This window comes from Scomber scombrus, chromosome 13, assembly GCF_963691925.1.
Source record: "Scomber scombrus chromosome 13, fScoSco1.1, whole genome shotgun sequence".
Classification (NCBI taxonomy): Eukaryota; Metazoa; Chordata; class Actinopteri; order Scombriformes; family Scombridae; genus Scomber; species Scomber scombrus.
This window is the reverse complement of record NC_084982.1, coordinates 748,309-768,966: the sequence shown is the minus strand read 5'-3', so window position 1 is coordinate 768,966 and position 20,658 is coordinate 748,309. Positions and strand designations below refer to the sequence as shown.

Here is a 20,658-nt window from a genome sequence, read left to right as displayed (position 1 = left end):
CATGATACATATGTGTACCGAATTTCGTTTATCTATGTCAATCTGAGTTGAGGGGCTCAATTTTTTTTGGATTTTCTAGGGTGCGCTATTGTATCCAGTAGTTGGCGCTATGGAGCTAACACAGTATTGATACATATACGTGTTCAGGGTGGGACCTTCTACATGCGTGATTAATTTGGTGTAGATCGGACGATGTCTGTAGGAGTTATAAGGACTTCCTGCTTTTTGGCGAAGGATCAAATGGCGAAGGAAATTGTCGGCGCCGCCACGCCCAAACCGAATCCCTAATCAGATAGGTTTTGATAACTTTTCATCTCCAATGTCTCAAGATGTTTCTGAGTGAATTTGAAGTCGGTCGGATAAAATCCCTAGGACAAGTTCGTTAACGTACGGGGCGTGGAAATCGCTAAAATCGCACATATTTTTCAAAATGGCCGACTTCCTGTTGGAGTGACGTCATGGGCGCCCCATACTTTTTTGTTCGTCTGGACATGATACATATATATACCAAATTTCGTTCATGTACGTAAATCTTTCACATTTTTATATTCGTTAGGGGGCGCTATTGAGCCATTTTGCGACGGCCATTTTGGCGAACCATAAAATATCAAATTTACCGCCGGGTCCGATGTGCGTGCAAATTTTCGTGAGATTTGGGGCACGTTTAGGCTGTCAAGATGGCGTTTGTTTTTTCAGCACGATAAGCAGTACCCCCATTCGGCCAGCAGTTCCTGTTAAATTGCGAAAGGCAAAATTCCTCACATCACCACGAAGCAACCGAATCCCTAATCAGAAAGCTTTTGATAACTTTTCATCTCCAATGTCTCAAGATGTTTCTGAGTGAATTTGAAGTCGGTCGGATAAAATCCCTAGGACAAGTTCGTTAAAATACGACGCGTGGAAAACACCAAAATGGCACGAAATTGGCACGTTTAATTCAAAATGGCCGACTTCCCGTTGGAGTGAGGGTATGGGTCCAAGAGACATTTTAGTCCGTCTTTACACGATACATATGTGTACCGATTTTCGTTTGTCTATGTCAATCTGTGTCGAGGGGCTCAATGTTTTAATTTTCTAGGGGGCGCTATTGAGCCATTTTGCCTAGTGAGGATATGGGTTCAAGAGACTTTTTAGTGCGTCTTTACACGTTACATATGTGTACCGAATTTCGTTCGTGTACGTCAATCTGAGTCGAGGGGCTCGATTTTTTTAATTTTCTAGGGGGCGCTAGTGAGCAATTTTTTCTCGCCCATTTTCGCGATCCTTAAAATATCAAATTTTTCGCCGGGTCGGACATGATTGCAAGTTTTGGTGAGTTTTGGGGCACGTTTAGGCTGTCAAAAAAGCGTTTGTTTTCTATAATAATAATCTCTACGATTACAATAGGGCCTTCGCACTGTAGTGCTTGGGCCCTAATTAAAGCTGCGAGCAGCGATGACCGGGCCCAAGCTCCCTCGCCACGCCACTAATGAGCGAGACTTGGCGCGACGCATCTTCCAGGGCAAATGGAAACAAACAGCGCCAATATCGCAAATTCGATTCAACATGGCGGACTTCCTGTTGGAGTGAGGGTATGGGTCCAAGAGACTATTTTGTGCGTCTTTAGACGATACATATGTGTGCCGAATTTCGTTTGTCTACGTCACTCTGGAGGGAAGGGCTCAATTTCCTTAATCTTCTACGGGGTGCAGTACCCCCATTTGGCCAGCGGTTCCTGTTAAATGACGAAACGGCAAAATTCCTCACATCGCCACGAAGCAACCAAACCAGTAATCAAAAAGATTTTGATAACTTTTCATCTCCAATGTCTGAAGATGTTTCTGAGTGAATTTGATGTCGGTCAGATTAAATATCTAGGAGTTCGTTCAAATACGAGGCGTGGAAATCGCCCAAATCGAACATATTTTTCAAAATGGCCGACTTCCTGTTGGGGTGAGGCTATGGGTCCAAGAGACTTTTTTGTGCGTCTTTACATGATACATATGTGTACCGAATTTCGTTTATCTATGTCAATCTGAGTTGAGGGGCTCAATTTTTTTTGGATTTTCTAGGGTGCGCTATTGTATCCAGTAGGTGGCGCTATGGAGCTAACACAGTATTGATACATATACGTGTTCAGGGCGGGACCTTCTACATGCGTGATTAATTTGGTGTAGATCGGACAATGTCTGTAGGAGTTATAAGGACTTCCTGCTTTTTGGCGAAGGATCAAATGGCGAAGGAAATTGTCGGCGCCGCCACGCCCAAACCGAATCCCTAATCAGAAAGGTTTTGATAACTTTTCATCTCCAATGTCTCAAGATGTTTCTGAGTGAATTTGAAGTCGGTCGGATAAAATCCCTAGGACAAGTTCGTTAAAGTACGGGGCGTGGAAATCGCCAAAATCGCACATATTTTTCAAAATGGCCGACTTCCTGTTGGAGTGACGTCATGGGAGCCCCATACTTTTTTGTGCGTCTGGACATGATACATATATATACCAAATTTCGTTGAAGTACATAAATCTTTCACATTTTTATATTCGTTAGGGGGCGCTATTGAGCCATTTTCCTAGTGGGGATATGGGTCCAAGAGACTTTTTAGTGCGTCTTTACACGATACATATGTGTACCGAATTTCGTTTGTCTATGTCAATCTGTGTCGAGGGGCTCGATTTCTTAGATTTTCTAGGGGGCGCTATTGAGCCATTTTGCCTAGTGAGGATATGGGTCCAAGAGACTTTTTGGTGCGTCTTTACACGATACATATGTGTACCGAATTTCGTTTGTCTACGTCACTCTGGAGGGACGGGCTCAATTTCCTTAATCTTCTACGGGGTGCAGTACCCCCATTTGGCCAGCAGTTACTGTTAAATGGCGAAAAGGCAAAATTCCTCACATCGCCACGAAGCAACCGAATCCCTAATCAGAAAGCTTTTGATAACTTTTCATCTCCAATGTCTCAAGATGTTTCTGAGTGAATTTGAAGTCGGTCAGATTAAATCTCTAGGAGGAGTTCGTTCAAATACGATGCGTGGAAAACACCAAAATGGCACGAAATTAGCACGTTTGATTCAAAATGGCCGACTTCATGTTGGAGTTAGGGTATGGGTCCAAGAGACATTTTAGTCCGTCTTTACACGATACATATGTGTACCGAATTTCGTTTGTCTATGTCAATCTGTGTCGAGGGGCTCGATTTTTTAATTTTCTAGGGGGCGCTATTGAGCCATTTTTCCTAGTGAGGATATGGGTCCAAGAGACTTTTTAGTGCGTCTTTACACGATACATATGTGTACTGAATTTTATTTCTCTATGTCAATCTGAGTCGAGGGGCTCGCTTTTTTAAATTTTCTAGGGGGCGCTAGAGAGCCATTTTGCGTCGCCCATTTCGGCGATCCTTAAAATATCAAATTTTTCGCCGGGTCGGACATGATTGCAAATTTTTGTGAGTTTTGGGGCACGTTTAGGCTGTCAAAAAGGCGTTCGTTAAGGCAGACGAATAATAATAATAAGAATCTCTACAGATACAATAGGGCCTTCGCACTGTAGTGCTTGGGCCCTAATTAAAGCTGCGAGCAGCGATGACCGGGCCCAAGCTCCCTCGCCACGCCACTAATGAGCGAGACTTGCCGCGACGCATCTTCTAAGCCAAATGGCAACAAATATCTCCAAAATCGCACATATTTTTCAAAATGGCCGACTTCCTGTTGGGGTGAGGGTATGGGTCCAAGAGACTTTTTTGTGCGGCTTTACATGATACATATGTGTACCGAATTTCGTTTATCTATGTCAATCTGAGTCGAGGGGCTCGATTTTTTAAATATTCTAGGGGGCGCTATTGAGCCATTTTGCCTAGTGGGGATATGGGTCCAAGAGACTTTTTTGTGCGTCTTTAGACGATACATATGTGTGCCAAATTTCGTTTGTCTACGTCAATCTGGAAGGAGGGGCTCAATTTCCTTAATCTTCTACGGGGTGCAGTACCCCCATTTGGCCAGCAGTTCCGAAAAGGCAAAATTCCTCACATCGCCACGCCCAAACCGAATCCCTAATCAGAAAGTTTTTGACAACTTTTCATCTCCAATGTCTCAAGATGATTCTGAGTGAATTTGAAGTCGGTCACATTAAATCTCTAAGAGGATTTCGTTCAAATACGATGCGTGGAAAACGCCAAAATGGCACGAAATTGGCACGTTTGATTCAAAATGGCCGACTTCCTGTTAGAGTGAGGGTATGGGTCCAAGAGACCTTTTAGTGCGTCTTTACACGATACATATGTGTACCGAATTTAGTTCGTCTATGTCAATCTGGAAGGAGGGGCTCAATTTTTTAAATTTTCTAGGGGGCGCTATTGAGCCATTTTTCCTAGTGAGGATATGGGTCCAAGAGACTTTTTAGTGCGTCTTTACACGATACATATGTGTACCGAATTTCGTTCGTGTACGTCAATCTGAGTCGAGGGGCTCGCTTTTTTTAATTTTCTAGGGGGCGCTAGAGAGCCATTTTGCGTCGCCCATTTTGGCGATCCTTAAAATATCAAATTTTTCGCCGGGTCGGACATGATTGCAAATTTTTGTGAGTTTTGGGGCACGTTTAGGCTGTCAAAAAGGCGTTCATTTTGACAGACGAATAATAATAATAATAATAATAATAATTAAAGCTGCGAGCAGCGATGACCGGGCCCAAGCTCCCTCGCCACGCCACTAATGAGCGAGACTTCCCGCGACGCATCTTCTAAGCCAAATGGCAACAAATATCTCCAAAATCGCACATATTTTTCAAAATGGCCGACTTCCTGTTGGGGTGAGGGTATGGGTCCAAGAGACTTTTTTGTGCGGCTTTACATGATACATATGTGTGCCGAATTTTGTTTATCTATGTCAATCTTTGTCGAGGGGCTGGATTTTTAAAATATTGTAGGGGGCGCTATTGAGCAATTTTGCCTAGTGAGGATATGGGTCCAAGAGACTTTTTAGCGCGTCTTTACACGATACATATGTGTACCGAATTTTGTTTCTCTATGTCAATCTGAGTCGAGGGGCTCCATATTTTAAATTTTCTAGGGGGCGCTATTGAGCCATTTTTCCTAGTTGGGATATGGGTCCAAGAGACTTTTTAGTGCGTTCTTAGATGATACATATGTGTGCCGAATTTCGTTTGTCTACGTCAATCTGGAGGGAGGGGATCAATTTTTTTAATATTCTAGGGGGCGCTATTGAGCCATTTTGCCTAGTGGGGATATGGGTCCAAGAGACTTTTTAGTGCGTCTTAACACGATACATATGTGTACTGAATTTCGTTTGTCTACATCAATCTGAGTCGAGGGGCTCGATTTTTTAAATATTCTAGGGGGCGCTATTGAGCCATTTTGCCTAGTGGGGATATGGGTCCAAGAGACTTTTTTGTGCGTCTTTAAACGATACATATGTGTGCCAAATTTCGTTTGTCTACGTCAATCTGGAAGGAGGGGCTCAATTTCCTTAATCTTCGACGGGGTGCAGTACCCCCATTTGGCCAGCAGTTCCGAAAAGGCAAAATTCCTCACATCGCCACGCCCAAACCGAATCCCTAATCAGAAAGTTTTTGACAACTTTTCATCTCCAATGTCTCAAGATGATTCTGAGTGAATTTGAAGTCGGTCATATTAAATCTCTAAGAGGATTTCGTTCAAATACGATGCGTGGAAAACGCCAAAATGGCACGAAATTGGCACGTTTGATTCAAAATGGCCGACTTCCTGTTAGAGTGAGGGTATGGGTCCGAGAGACCTTTTAGTGCGTCTTTACACGATACATATGTGTACCGAATTTAGTTCGTCTATGTCAATCTGGAAGGAGGGGCTCAATTTTTTAAATTTTCTAGGGGGCGCTATTGAGCCATTTTTCCTAGTGAGGATATGGGTCCAAGAGACTTTTTAGTGCGTCTTTACACGATACATATGTGTACCGAATTTCGTTCGTGTACGTCAATCTGAGTCGAGGGGCTCGCTTTTTTAAATTTTCTAGGGGGCGCTAGAGAGCCATTTTGCGTCGCCCATTTTGGCGATCCTTAAAATATCAAATTTTTCGCCGGGTCGGACATGATTGCACATTTTTGTGAGTTTTGGGGCACGTTTAGGCTGTCAAAAAGGCGTTCATTTTGACAGACGAATAATAATAATAATAATAATAATAATCACTACAATTACAATAGGGCCTTCGCACTGGAGTGCTTGGGCCCTAATTAAAGCTGCGAGCAGCGATGACCGGGCCCAAGCTCCCTCGCCACGCCACTAATGAGCGAGACTTGGCGCGACGCATCTTCTAAGCCAAATGGCAACAAATATCTCCAAAATCGCACATATTCTTCAAAATGGCCGACTTCCTGTTGGGGTGAGGGTATGGGTCCAAGAGACTTTTTTGTGCGGCTTTACATGATACATATGTGTACCGAATTTCGTTTATCTATGTCAATCTGTGTCGAGGGGCTGGATTTTTAAAATATTCTAGGGGGCGCTATTGAGCAATTTTGCCTAGTGAGGATATGGGTCCAAGAGACTTTTTAGTGCGTCTTTACACGATACATATGTGTACCGAATTTTGTTTCTCTATGTCAATCTGAGTCGAGGGGCTCCATATTTTAAATTTTCTAGGGGGCGCTATTGAGCCATTTTTCCTAGTTGGGATATGGGTCCAAGAGACTTTTTAGTGCGTCCTTAGATGATACATATGTGTGCCGAATTTCGTTTGTCTACGTCAATCTGGAGGGAGGGGATCAATTTTTTTAATATTCTAGGGGGCGCTATTGAGCCATTTTGCCTAGTGGGGATATGGGTCCAAGAGACTTTTTAGTGCGTCTTAACACGATACATATGTGTACTGAATTTCGTTTGTCTACGTCAATCTGAGTCAAGGGGCTCGATTTTTTCTATATTCTAGGGGGCGCTATTGAGCCATTTTGCCTAGTGGGGATATGGGTCCAACAGACTTTTTTGTGCGTCTTTAGACGATACATATATGTGCCAAATTTCGTTTGTTTACGTCAATCTGGAAGGAGGGGCTCAATTTCCTTAATCTTCTACGGGGTGCAGTACCCCCATTTGGCCAGCAGTTCCGAAAAGGCAAAATTCCTCACATCGCCACGCCCAAACCGAATCCCTAATCAGAAAGTTTTTGCTAACTTTTCATCTCCAATGTCTCAAGATGTTTCTGAGTGAATTTGAAGTCGGTCGGATAAAATCCCTAGCACTAGTTCGTTAAAATACGACGCGTGGAAAACACCAAAATGGCACGAAATTGGCACGTTTAATTCAAAATGGCCGACTTCCCGTTGGAGTGAGGGTATGGGTCCAAGAGACATTTTAGTCCGTCTTTACACGATACATATGTGCACCGATTTTCGTTTGTCTATGTCAATCTGTGTCGAGGGGCTCAATTTTTTAATTTTATAGGGGGCGCTATTGAGCCATTTTGCCTAGTGGCGATATGGGTCCAAGAGACTTTTTAGTGCGTCTTTACACGATACATATGTGTACCGAATTTCGTTCGTGTACATCAATCTGAGTCGAGGGGCTCGCTTTTTTTAATTTTCTAGGGGGCGCTAGAGAGCCATTTTGCTTTGCACATTTCTGCGATCCTTAAAATATCAAATTTTTCGCCGGGTCGGACATGATTGCAAGTTTTGGTGAGTTTTGGGGCACGTTTAGGCTGTCAAAAAGGCATTCGTTTTGACAGACGAATAATAATAATAATTAAAGCTGCGAGCAGCGATGACCGGGCCCAAGCTCCCTCGCCACGCCACTAATGAGCGAGACTTGCCGCGACGCATCTTCCAGGGCAAATGGAAACAAACAGCGCCAATATCGCAAATTCGATTCAAAATGGCCGACTTCCTGTTGGAGTGAGGGTATGGGTCCAAGAGACTTTTTTGTGCGTCTTTAGACGATACATATGTGTGCCGAATTTGGTTTGTGTACGTCACTCTGGAGGGAAGGGCTCATTTCCTTAATCTTCTACGGGGTGCAGTACCCCCATTTGGCCAGCGGTTCCTGTTAAATGGCGAAACGGTAAAATTCCTCACATCGCCACGAAGCAACCAAACCAGTAATCAAAAAGATTTTGATAACTTTTCATCTCCAATGTCTGAAGATGTTTCTGAGTGAATTTGAAGTCGGTCAGATTAAATCTCTAGGAGGAGTTCGTTCAAATACGAGGCGTGGAAATCGCCCAAATCGCACATATTTTTCAAAATGGCCGACTTCCTGTTGGGGTGAGACTATGGGTCCAAGAGACTTTTTTGTGCGTCTTTACATGATACATATGTGTACCGAATTTCGTTTATCTATGTCAATCTGAGTTGAGGGGCTCAATTTCTTTTTTATTTTCTAGGGTGCGCTATTGTATCCAGTAGGTGGCGCTATGGAGCTAACACAGTATTGATACATATACGTGTTCAGGGCGGGACCTTCTACATGCGTGATTAATTTGGTGTAGATCGGACGATATCTGTAGGAGTTATAAGGACTTCCTGCTTTTTGGCGAAGGATCAAATGGCGAAGGAAATTGTCGGCGCCGCCACGCCCAAACCGAATCCCTAATCAGAAAGGTTTTGATAACTTTTCATCTCCAATGTCTCAAGATGTTTCTGAGTGAATTTGAAGTCGGTCGGATAAAATCCCTAGGACAAGTTCGTTAAAGTACGGGGCGTGGAAATCGCCAAAATCGCACATATTTTTCAAAATGGCCGACTTCCTGTTGGAGTGACGTCATGGGCGCCCCATACTTTTTTGTTCGTCTGGACATGATACATATATATACCAAATTTCGTTCATGTACGTAAATCTTTCACATTTTTATATTCGTTAGGGGGCGCTATTGAGCCATTTTCCTAGTGGGGATATGGGTCCAAGAGACTTTTTAGTGCGTCTTTACACGATACATATGTGTACCGAATTTCGTTTGTCTACGTCAATCTGAGTCGAGGGGCTTGATTTTTTAAATATTGTAGGGGGCGCTATTGAGCCATTTTCCTAGTGGGGATATGGGTCCAGGAGACTTTTTAGTGCGTCTTTACACGATACATATGTGTACCGAATTTCGTTTGTCTACGTCAATCTGGAGGGAGGGGATCAATTTTTTTAATAATCTAGGGGGCGCTATTGAGCCATTTTGCCTAGTGGGGATATGGGTCCGAGAGACTTTTTAGTGCGTCTTTACACGATACATATGTGTACCGAATTTCGTTCGTGTACGTCAATCTGAGTCGAGGGGCTCGATTTTTTTAATTTTCTAGGGGGCGCTAGTGAGCAATTTTGCCTAGTGGGGATATGGGTCCAAGAGACTTTTTTGTGCGCCTTTAGACGATACATATGTGTGCCGAATTTCGTTTCTCTACGTCACTCTGGAGGGAAGGGCTCAATTTCCTTAATCTTCTACGGGGTGCAGTACCCCCATTTGGCCAGCAGATCCGAAAAGGCAAAATTCCTCACATCGCCACGCCCAAACCGAATCCCTAATCAGAAAGTTTTTGATAACTTTTCATCTCCAATGTCTCAAGATGTTTCTGAGTGAATTTGAAGTCGGTCGGATAAAGTCCCTAGGACAAGTTCGTTAAAATACGACGCGTGGAAAACACCAAAATGGCACGAAATTGGCACGTTTAATTCAAAATGGCCGACTTCCCGTTGGAGTGAGGGTATTGGTCCAAGAGACATTTTAGTCCGTCTTTACACGATACATATGTGTACCGATTTTCGTTTGTCTATGTCAATCTGTGTCGAGGGGCTCAATGTTTTAATTTTCTAGGGGGCGCTATTGAGCCATTTTGCCTAGTGAGGATATGGGTCCAAGAGACTTTTTAGTGCGTCTTTACACGTTACATATGTGTACCGAATTTCGTTCGTGTACGTCAATCTGAGTCGAGGGGCTCGATTTTTTTAATTTTCTAGGGGGCGCTAGTGAGCAATTTTTTCTCGCCCATTTTCGCGATCCTTAAAATATCAAATTTTTCGCCGGGTCGGACATGATTGCAAGTTTTGGTGAGTTTTGGGGCACGTTTAGGCTGTCAAAAAGGCGTTTGATTAGGCAGAACTATAATAAGAATTAAAGCTGCGAGCAGCGATGACTGGGCCCAAGCTCCTTCGCCACGCCACTAATGAGCGAGACTTGCCGCGACGCATCTTCTAAGCCAAATGGCAACAAATATCTCCAAAATCGCACATATTTTTCAAAATGGCCGACTTCCTGTTGGGGTGAGGGTATGGGTCCAAGAGACTTTTTAGTGCGTCTTTACACGATACATATGTTTGCCGAATTTCGTTTGTCTACGTCAAACTGTGTCAAGGGGCTCAATTTTTTTAATATTGTAGGGGGCGCTATTGAGCCATTTTGCCTATCGAGGATATGGGTCCAAGAGACTTTTTAGTGCGTCTTTACACGATACATATGTGTGCCGAATTTCGTTTGTCTATGTCAATCTGGAGGGAGGGGATCAATTTCCTTAATATTCTAGGGGGCGCTATTGAGCCATTTTGCCTAGTGGGGATATGGGTCCTAGAGACTTTTTAGTGCGTCTTAACACGATACATATGTGTACCGCATTTCGTTTGTCTACGTCAATCTGAGTCGAGGGGCTCGATTTTTCAAATATTCTAGGGGGCGCTATTGAGCCATTTTGCCTATTGGGGATATGGGTCCAAGAGACTTTTTTGTGCGTCGTTAGACGATACATATGTGTGCCAAGTTTCGTTTGTTTACGTCAATCTGGAAGGAGGGGCTCAATTTCCTTAATCTTCTACGGGGTGCAGTACCCCCATTTGGCCAGCAGTTCCGAAAAGGCAAAATTCCTCACATCGCCACGCCCAAACCGAATCCCTAATCAAAAAGTTTTTGCTAACTTTTCATCTCCAATGTCTCAAGATGTTTCTGAGTGAATTTGAAGTCGGTCGGATAAAATCCCTAGGACAAGTTCGTTAAAATACGACGCGTGGAAAACACCAAAATGGCACGAAATTGGCACGTTTGATTCAAAATGGCCGACTTCCTGTTGGAGTGAGGGTATGGGTCCAAGAGACATTTTAGTCCGTCTTTACACGATACATATGTGTACCGATTTTCGTATGTCTATGTCAATCTGTGTCGAGGGGCTCAATTTTTTAATTTTCTAGGGGGCGCTATTGAGCCATTTTGCCTAGTGAGGATATGGGTCCAAGAGACTTTGTAGTGCGTCTTTACACGTTACATATGTGTACCGAATTTCGTTTTTCTACGACAATCTGAGTCGAGGGGCTCGATTTTTTTAATTTTCTAGGGGGCGCTAGTGAGCAATTTTTTCTCGCCCATTATCGCGATCCTTAAAATATCAAATTTTTCGCCGGGTCGGACGTGATTGCAAATTTTGGTGAGTTTTGGGGCACGTTTAGGCTGTCAAAAAGGCGTTTGATTTGACAGAACTATAATAATAATAATAATTAAAGCTGCGAGCAGCGATGACCGGGCCCAAGCTCCCTCGCCACGCCACTAATGAGCGAGACTTGCCGCGACGCATCTTCTAAGCCAAATGGCAACAAATATCTCCAAAATCGCACATATTTTTCAAAATGGCCGACTTCCTGTTGGGGTGAGGGTATGGGTCCAAGAGACTTTTTTGTGCGGCTTTACATGATACATATGTGTACCGAATTTCGTTTATCTATGTCAATCTGAGTCGAGGGGCTCGATTTTTTAAATATTCTAGGGGGCGCTATTGAGCCATTTTGCCTAGTGGGGATATGGGTCCAAGAGACTTTTTTGTGCGTCTTTAGACGATACATATGTGTGCCAAATTTCGTTTGTCTACGTCAATCTGGAAGGAGGGGCTCAATTTCCTTAATCTTCTACGGGGTGCAGTACCCCCATTTGGCCAGCAGTTCCGAAAAGGCAAAATTCCTCACATCGCCACGCCCAAACCGAATCCCTAATCAGAAAGTTTTTGACAACTTTTCATCTCCAATGTCTCAAGATGATTCTGAGTGAATTTGAAGTCGGTCACATTAAATCTCTAAGAGGATTTCGTTCAAATACGATGCGTGGAAAACGCCAAAATGGCACGAAATTGGCACGTTTGATTCAAAATGGCCGACTTCCTGTTAGAGTGAGGGTATGGGTCCAAGAGACCTTTTAGTGCGTCTTTACACGATACATATGTGTACCGAATTTAGTTCGTCTATGTCAATCTGGAAGGAGGGGCTCAATTTTTTAAATTTTCTAGGGGGCGCTATTGAGCCATTTTTCCTAGTGAGGATATGGGTCCAAGAGACTTTTTAGTGCGTCTTTACACGATACATATGTGTACCGAATTTCGTTCGTGTACGTAAATCTGAGTCGAGGGGCTCGCTTTTTTTAATTTTCTAGGGGGCGCTAGAGAGCCATTTTGCGTCGCCCATTTTGGCGATCCTTAAAATATCAAATTTTTCGCCGGGTCGGACATGATTGCAAATTTTTGTGAGTTTTGGGGCACGTTTAGGCTGTCAAAAAGGCGTTCATTTTGACAGACGAATAATAATAATAATAATTAAAACTGCAAGCAGTGTCGAAGGGCCCTCGCACATCCACGCACGTCGGACTGTGGCGCAGTCGGAGGGCGCGCAGGTAGGTCTTCATACGCAGGAACGTCAGTGCTTGTCGCAGTCGCAGGGCATTGACAGCAGCCATGTAAAGGTCTTTGCTCCTGCTGCTTCAATGGAACATTGTGTGAAGGGGGGTTAATGTCTCCACTAGATGGCAGACCAAGACCAGAAATGAAAGGGGATAAGGTATTCATATAATGGTTAAACTTTGAAATCTTCCAGGGGGCGCTGTGGAGTCATTTTCTCACTTAAAAATCCCAAACTTTGTCAGTAGGCAATATGTGTGACTGTTGACGTATGTGTACAATTTGGTGATTCTGTGAAGACGGGAAAGTCCTTTAAACGCTGTTGGAAAAATGGTAAATTGACGCAGGAAATGCAAAATAACTCACTTCCTGTTTGAGTGAAAAATTTGAAAAAATTAATTTGGGGGTTTACCCATAAGTGCTATGAGTCCTGTAAATTTCACGAAGATCAGACAACGTTTTTGGTCACATGACCTGCTGTTAGGGGGCGCTATGGAGACCCCTTGCCACACCCACCCCCAATGATGTTGAAATTGAAACGGCGTTACCAGGTGTGACATTTTACGCAGTGCATGTATTAACATCCGACAATGTATGGAGGAGTTATAAGGAGTTGTTTGTTTATACAAACAAACAACAGCCACGCCCACCTGGTATAACGTAGGAAAAATCTGTTGTCAAGTTTACATCATCAAGGTCTGATGATGATACAATGCGAATCTTAAGTCTGTGGAGTCAAAACTGCAGGAGGAGTGCGTTAAAGTACGAGGCCTGGAAAAATGCACCTGTGGCGGAAAAAATGCACCTGTGATCCAAGATGGCCGACTTCCTGTTGGACTTAGGGTATGGGTCCAAGAGGCTTTTTTGTGCGTCTGGTCATGATATATATGATTCCTAAATTTCGTTCATGTACGTGCATGTAGAAGGCGGGGCTTCAACTTTTAATGTTCTAGGGGGCGCTGTAGAGTCATTTTGGCACTTAAAAAGTTGCGGTTATACCAAAAAATAATATTCGTGAGTCTTGACAAGTGTGTCCAATTTGGTGAGTTTTAGAGCTTGTCAGTACATGCTAAGTGGGAAAAGGCATTAGGGGGCGCTACTGAGCTGTTGGGCCAAAATATTGGGCAAATGTGGTATCAGATGAAAGAGCTCATGATTTGAAACCTACGTGGCAGGTTTCATGATTCTGTGAACATCATAAAGTCCTCAAAGCGTTGTTCGAAATTGTGAAAATCGGTGCACGCCACGCCGCGTGGTCAACTTCCTGTTTGGTAAAAAAATTCCACAAAATTAATTTCCCAATGATCCGATGAGAGCTGTAACATATTTAAATTTCATGCCGATCCGAGAGGATTTGTGGTCACATGACCCGACGTGTGGGGGCGCTAGCGAGTCCCCTTACCACGCTTGCGTCCAATCACGTTAAATTAAATAAATTTTCACCAGCTGCGACGTGTGTGCAGAATTTCATGAGTTTTCATTTATGTTCAAGCCGCCAAAAATGCGATTCATGACACGGCATAAGAACGTGAATAATAATAATAATAATAATAATAATAATAATAAGAATCCTGGCAAAAGCAATAGGTCCCTCACTGACTTGTCAGTGCTCGGGCCCTAATAATAATAATAATCACTACAATTACAATAGGGCCTTCGCACTGGAGTGCTTGGGCCCTAATTAAAGCTGCGAGCAGCGATGACCGGGCCCAAGCTCCCTCGCCACGCCACTAATGAGCGAGACTTGGCGCGACGCATCTTCCAGGGCAAATGGAAACAAACAGCGCCAATATCGCAAATTCGATTCAACATGGCGGACTTCCTGTTGGAGTGAGGGTATGGGTCCAAGAGACTATTTTGTGCGTCTTTAGACGATACATATGTGTGCCGAATTTCGTTTGTCTACGTCACTCTGGAGGGAAGGGCTCAATTTCCTTAATCTTCTACGGGGTGCAGTACCCCCATTTGGCCAGCGGTTCCTGTTAAATGACGAAACGGCAAAATTCCTCACATCGCCACGAAGCAACCAAACCAGTAATCAAAAAGATTTTGATAACTTTTCATCTCCAATGTCTGAAGATGTTTCTGAGTGAATTTGATGTCGGTCAGATTAAATATCTAGGAGTTCGTTCAAATACGAGGCGTGGAAATCGCCCAAATCGAACATATTTTTCAAAATGGCCGACTTCCTGTTGGGGTGAGGCTATGGGTCCAAGAGACTTTTTTGTGCGTCTTTACATGATACATATGTGTACCGAATTTCGTTTATCTATGTCAATCTGAGTTGAGGGGCTCAATTTTTTTTGGATTTTCTAGGGTGCGCTATTGTATCCAGTAGGTGGCGCTATGGAGCTAACACAGTATTGATACATATACGTGTTCAGGGCGGGACCTTCTACATGCGTGATTAATTTGGTGTAGATCGGACAATGTCTGTAGGAGTTATAAGGACTTCCTGCTTTTTGGCGAAGGATCAAATGGCGAAGGAAATTGTCGGCGCCGCCACGCCCAAACCGAATCCCTAATCAGAAAGGTTTTGATAACTTTTCATCTCCAATGTCTCAAGATGTTTCTGAGTGAATTTGAAGTCGGTCGGATAAAATCCCTAGGACAAGTTCGTTAAAGTACGGGGCGTGGAAATCGCCAAAATCGCACATATTTTTCAAAATGGCCGACTTCCTGTTGGAGTGACGTCATGGGAGCCCCATACTTTTTTGTGCGTCTGGACATGATACATATATATACCAAATTTCGTTGAAGTACATAAATCTTTCACATTTTTATATTCGTTAGGGGGCGCTATTGAGCCATTTTCCTAGTGGGGATATGGGTCCAAGAGACTTTTTAGTGCGTCTTTACACGATACATATGTGTACCGAATTTCGTTTGTCTATGTCAATCTGTGTCGAGGGGCTCGATTTTTTAGATTTTCTAGGGGGCGCTATTGAGCCATTTTGCCTAGTGAGGATATGGGTCCAAGAGACTTTTTGGTGCGTCTTTACACGATACATATGTGTACCGAATTTCGTTTGTCTACGTCACTCTGGAGGGACGGGCTCAATTTCCTTAATCTTCTACGGGGTGCAGTACCCCCATTTGGCCAGCAGTTACTGTTAAATGGCGAAAAGGCAAAATTCCTCACATCGCCACGAAGCAACCGAATCCCTAATCAGAAAGCTTTTGATAACTTTTCATCTCCAATGTCTCAAGATGTTTCTGAGTGAATTTGAAGTCGGTCAGATTAAATCTCTAGGAGGAGTTCGTTCAAATACGATGCGTGGAAAACACCAAAATGGCACGAAATTAGCACGTTTGATTCAAAATGGCCGACTTCATGTTGGAGTTAGGGTATGGGTCCAAGAGACATTTTAGTCCGTCTTTACACGATACATATGTGTACCGAATTTCGTTTGTCTATGTCAATCTGTGTCGAGGGGCTCGATTTTTTAATTTTCTAGGGGGCGCTATTGAGCCATTTTTCCTAGTGAGGATATGGGTCCAAGAGACTTTTTAGTGCGTCTTTACACGATACATATGTGTACTGAATTTTATTTCTCTATGTCAATCTGAGTCGAGGGGCTCGCTTTTTTAAATTTTCTAGGGGGCGCTAGAGAGCCATTTTGCGTCGCCCATTTCGGCGATCCTTAAAATATCAAATTTTTCGCCGGGTCGGACATGATTGCAAATTTTTGTGAGTTTTGGGGCACGTTTAGGCTGTCAAAAAGGCGTTCGTTAAGGCAGACGAATAATAATAATAAGAATCTCTACAGATACAATAGGGCCTTCGCACTGTAGTGCTTGGGCCCTAATTAAAGCTGCGAGCAGCGATGACCGGGCCCAAGCTCCCTCGCCACGCCACTAATGAGCGAGACTTGCCGCGACGCATCTTCCAGGGCAAATGGAAACAAACAGCGCCAATATCTTAAATTCGATTCAAAATGGCCGACTTCCTGTTGGAGTGAGGGTATGGGTCCAAGAGACTATTTTGTGCGTCTTTAGACGATACATATGTGTGCCGAATTTCGTTTGTCTACGTCACTCTGGAGGGAAGGGCTCAATTTCCTTAATCTTCTACGGGGTGCAGTACCCCCATTTGGCCAGCGGTTCCTGTTAAATGGCGAAACGGCAAAATTCCTCACATCGCCACGAAGCAACCAAACCAGTAATCAAAAAGATTTTGATAACTTTTCATCTCCAATGTCTGAAGATGTTTCTGAGTGAATTTGAAGTCGGTCAGATTAAATCTCTAGGAGGAGTTCGTTCAAATACGAGGCGTGGAAATCGCCCAAATCGCACATATTTTTCAAAATGGCCGACTTCCTGTTGGGGTGAGGCTATGGGTCCAAGAGACTTTTTTGTGCGTCTTTACATGATACATATGTGTACCGAATTTCGTTTATCTATGTCAATCTGAGTTGAGGGGCTCAATTTTTTTTGATTTTCTAGGGTGCGCTATTGTATCCAGTAGGTGGCGCTATGGAGCTAACACAGTATTGATACATATACGTGTTCAGGGCGGGACCTTCTACATGCGTGATTAATTTGGTGTAGATCGGACGATATCTGTAGGAGTTATAAGGACTTCCTGCTTTTTGGCGAAGGATCAAATGGTGAAGTAAATTGTCGGCGCCGCCACGCCCAAACCGAGTCCCTAATCAGAAAGGTTTTGATAACTATTCATCTCCAATGTCTCAAGATGTTTCTGATTGAATTTGAAGTCGGTCGGATAAAATCCCTAGGACAAGTTCGTTAAAGTACGGGGCGTGGAAATCGCCAAAATCGCACATATTTTTCAAAATGGCCGACTTCCTGTTGGAGTGACGTCATGGGCGCCCCATACTTTTTTGTTCGTCTGGACATGATACATATATATACCAAATTTCGTTCATGTACGTAAATCTTTCACATTTTTATATTCGTTAGGGGGCGCTATTGAGCCATTTTGCGACGGCCATTTTGGCGAACAATAAAATATCAAATTTATCGCCGGGTCCGATGTGCGTGCAAATTTTCGTGAGATTTGGGGTACGTTTAGACTGTCAAAATGGCGTTTGTTTTTTCAGCACAATAAGCAGTACCCCCATTCGGCCAGCAGTTCCTGTTAAATTGCGAAAGGCAAAATTCCTCACATCACCACGAAGCAACCGAATCCCTAATCAGAAAGCTTTTGATAACTTTTCATCTCCAATGTCTCAAGATGTTTCTGAGTGAATTTGAAGTCGGTCGGATAAAATCCCTAGGACAAGTTCGTTAAAATACGATGCGTGGAAAACACCAAAATGGCACGAAATTGGCAAGTTTGATTCAAAATGGCCGACTTCCTGTTGGAGTGAGGGTATGGGTCCAAGAGACTTTTTAGTCCGTCTTTACATGATACACATGTGTACCGAATTTCGTTTGTCTATGTCAATCTGTGTCGAGGGGCTCAATGTTTTAATTTTCTAGGGGGCGCTATTGAGCCATTTTGCCTAGTGAGGATATGGGTCCAAGAGACTTTTTAGTGCGTCTTTACACGTTACATATGTGTACCGAATTTCGTTCGTGTACGTCAATCTGAGTCGAGGGGCTCGATTTTTTTAATTTTCTAGGGGGCGCTAGTGAGCAATTTTTTCTCGCCCATTTTCGCGATCCTTAAAATATCAAATTTTTCGCCGGGTCGGACATGATTGCAAGTTTTGGTGAGTTTTGGGGCACGTTTAGGCTGTCAAAAAGGCGTTTGTTTAGGCAGAACTATAATAATAATAATCACTACGATTACAATAGGGCCTTCGCACTGTAGTGCTTGGGCCCTAATAATAATAATAATCACTACGATTACAATAGGGCCTTCGCACTGGAGTGCTTGGGCCCTAATAATCACTACAATTACAATAGGGCCTTCGCACTGGAGTGCTTGGGCCCTAATAAACACTACGATTACAATAGGGCCTTCGCACTGTAGTGCTTGGGCCCTAATTAAAGCTGCGAGCAGCGATGACCGGGCCCAAGCTCCCTCGCCACGCCACTAATGAGCGAGACTTGGCGCGACGCATCTTCCAGGGCAAATGGAAACAAACAGCGCCAATATCGCAAATTCGATTCAAAATGGCCGACTTCCTGTTGGAGTGAGGGTATGGGTCCAAGAGACTATTTTGTGCGTCTTTAGACGATACATATGTGTGCAGAATTTCGTTTGTCTACGTCACTCTGGAGGGAAGGCTCAATTTCCTTAATCTTCTACGGGGTGCAGTACCCCCATTTGGCCAGCGGTTCCTGTTAAATGACGAAACGGCAAAATTCCTCACATCGCCACGAAGCAACCAAACCAGTAATCAAAAAGATTTTGATAACTTTTCATCTCCAATGTCTGAAGATGTTTCTGAGTGAATTTGATGTCGGTCAGATTAAATCTCTAGGAGGAGTTCGTTCAAATACGAGGCGTGGAAATCGCCCAAATCGAACATATTTTTCAAAATGGCCGACTTCCTGTTGGGGTGAGGCTATGGGTCCAAGAGACTTTTTTGTGCGTCTTTACATGATACATATGTGTACCGAATTTCGTTTATCTATGTCAATCTGAGTTGAGGGGCTCAATTTTTTTTGGATTTTCTAGGGTGCGCTATTGTATCCAGTAGGTGGCGCTATGGAGCTAACACAGTATTGATACATATACGTGTTCAGGGCGGGACCTTCTACATGCGTGATTAATTTGGTGTAGATCGGACAATGTCTGTAGGAGTTATAAGGACTTCCTGCTTTTTGGCGAAGGATCAAATGGCGAAGGAAATTGTCGGCGCCGCCACGCCCAAACCGAATCCCTAATCAGAAAGGTTTTGATAACTTTTCATCTCCAATGTCTCAAGATGTTTCTGAGTGAATTTGAAGTCGGTCGGATAAAATCCCTAGGACAAGTTCGTTAAAGTACGGGGCGTGGAAATCGCCAAAATCGCACATATTTTTCAAAATGGCCGACTTCCTGTTGGAGTGACGTCATGGGCGCCCCATACTTTTTTGTGCGTCTGGACATGATACATATATATACCAAATTTCGTTCATGTACGTAAATCTTTCACATTTTTATATTCGTTAGGGGGCGCTATTGAGCCATTTTCCTAGTGGGGATATGGGTCCAAGAGACTTTTTAGTGCGTCTTTACACGATACATATGTGTACCGAATTTCGTTTGTCTACGTCAATCTGAGTCGAGGGGCTTGATTTTTTAAATATTGTAGGGGGCGCTATTGAGCCATTTTCCTAGTGGGGATATGGGTCCAAGAGACTTTTTAGTGCGTCTTTACACGATACATATGTGTACCGAATTTCGTTCGTGTACGTCAATCTGAGTCGAGGGGCTCGATTTTTTTAATTTTCTAGGGGGCGCTAGTGAGCAATTTTGCCTAGTGGGGATATGGGTCCAAGAGACTTTTTTGTGCGCCTTTAGACGATACATATGTGTGCCGAATTTCGTTTGTCTACGTCACTCTGGAGGGAAGGGCTCAATTTCCTTAATCTTCTACGGGGTGCAGTACCCCCATTTGGCCAGCAGATCCGAAAAGGCAAAATTCCTCACATCGCCACGCCCAAACCGAATCCCTAATCAGAAAGTTTTTGATAACTTTTCATCTCCAATGTCTCAAGATGTTTCTGAGTGAATTTGAAGTCGGTCGGATAAAGTCCCTAGGACAAGTTCGTTAAAATACGACGCGTGGAAAACACCAAAATGGCACGAAATTGGCACGTTTAATTCAAAATGGCCGACTTCCCGTTGGAGTGAGGGTATTGGTCCAAGAGACATTTTAGTCCGTCTTTACACGATACATATGTGTACCGATTTTCGTTTGTCTATGTCAATCTGTGTCGAGGGGCTCAATGTTTTAATTTTCTAGGGGGCGCTATTGAGCCATTTTGCCTAGTGAGGATATGGGTCCAAGAGACTTTTTAGTGCGTCTTTACACGTTACATATGTGTACCGAATTTCGTTCGTGTACGTCAATCTGAGTCGAGGGGCTCGATTTTTTTAATTTTCTAGGGGGCGCTAGTGAGCAATTTTTTCTCGCCCATTTTCGCGATCCTTAAAATATCAAATTTT

The 20,658-nt window shown here is 43.5% G+C and overlaps 1 protein-coding gene across 1 annotated transcript in view; it reads left to right on the top strand.

Moving 5' to 3' along the window:
* The window catches only part of itgav (integrin, alpha V), an 81,520-nt gene that overhangs the window by 15,790 nt on the left and 45,072 nt on the right, over positions 1 to 20,658 (top strand).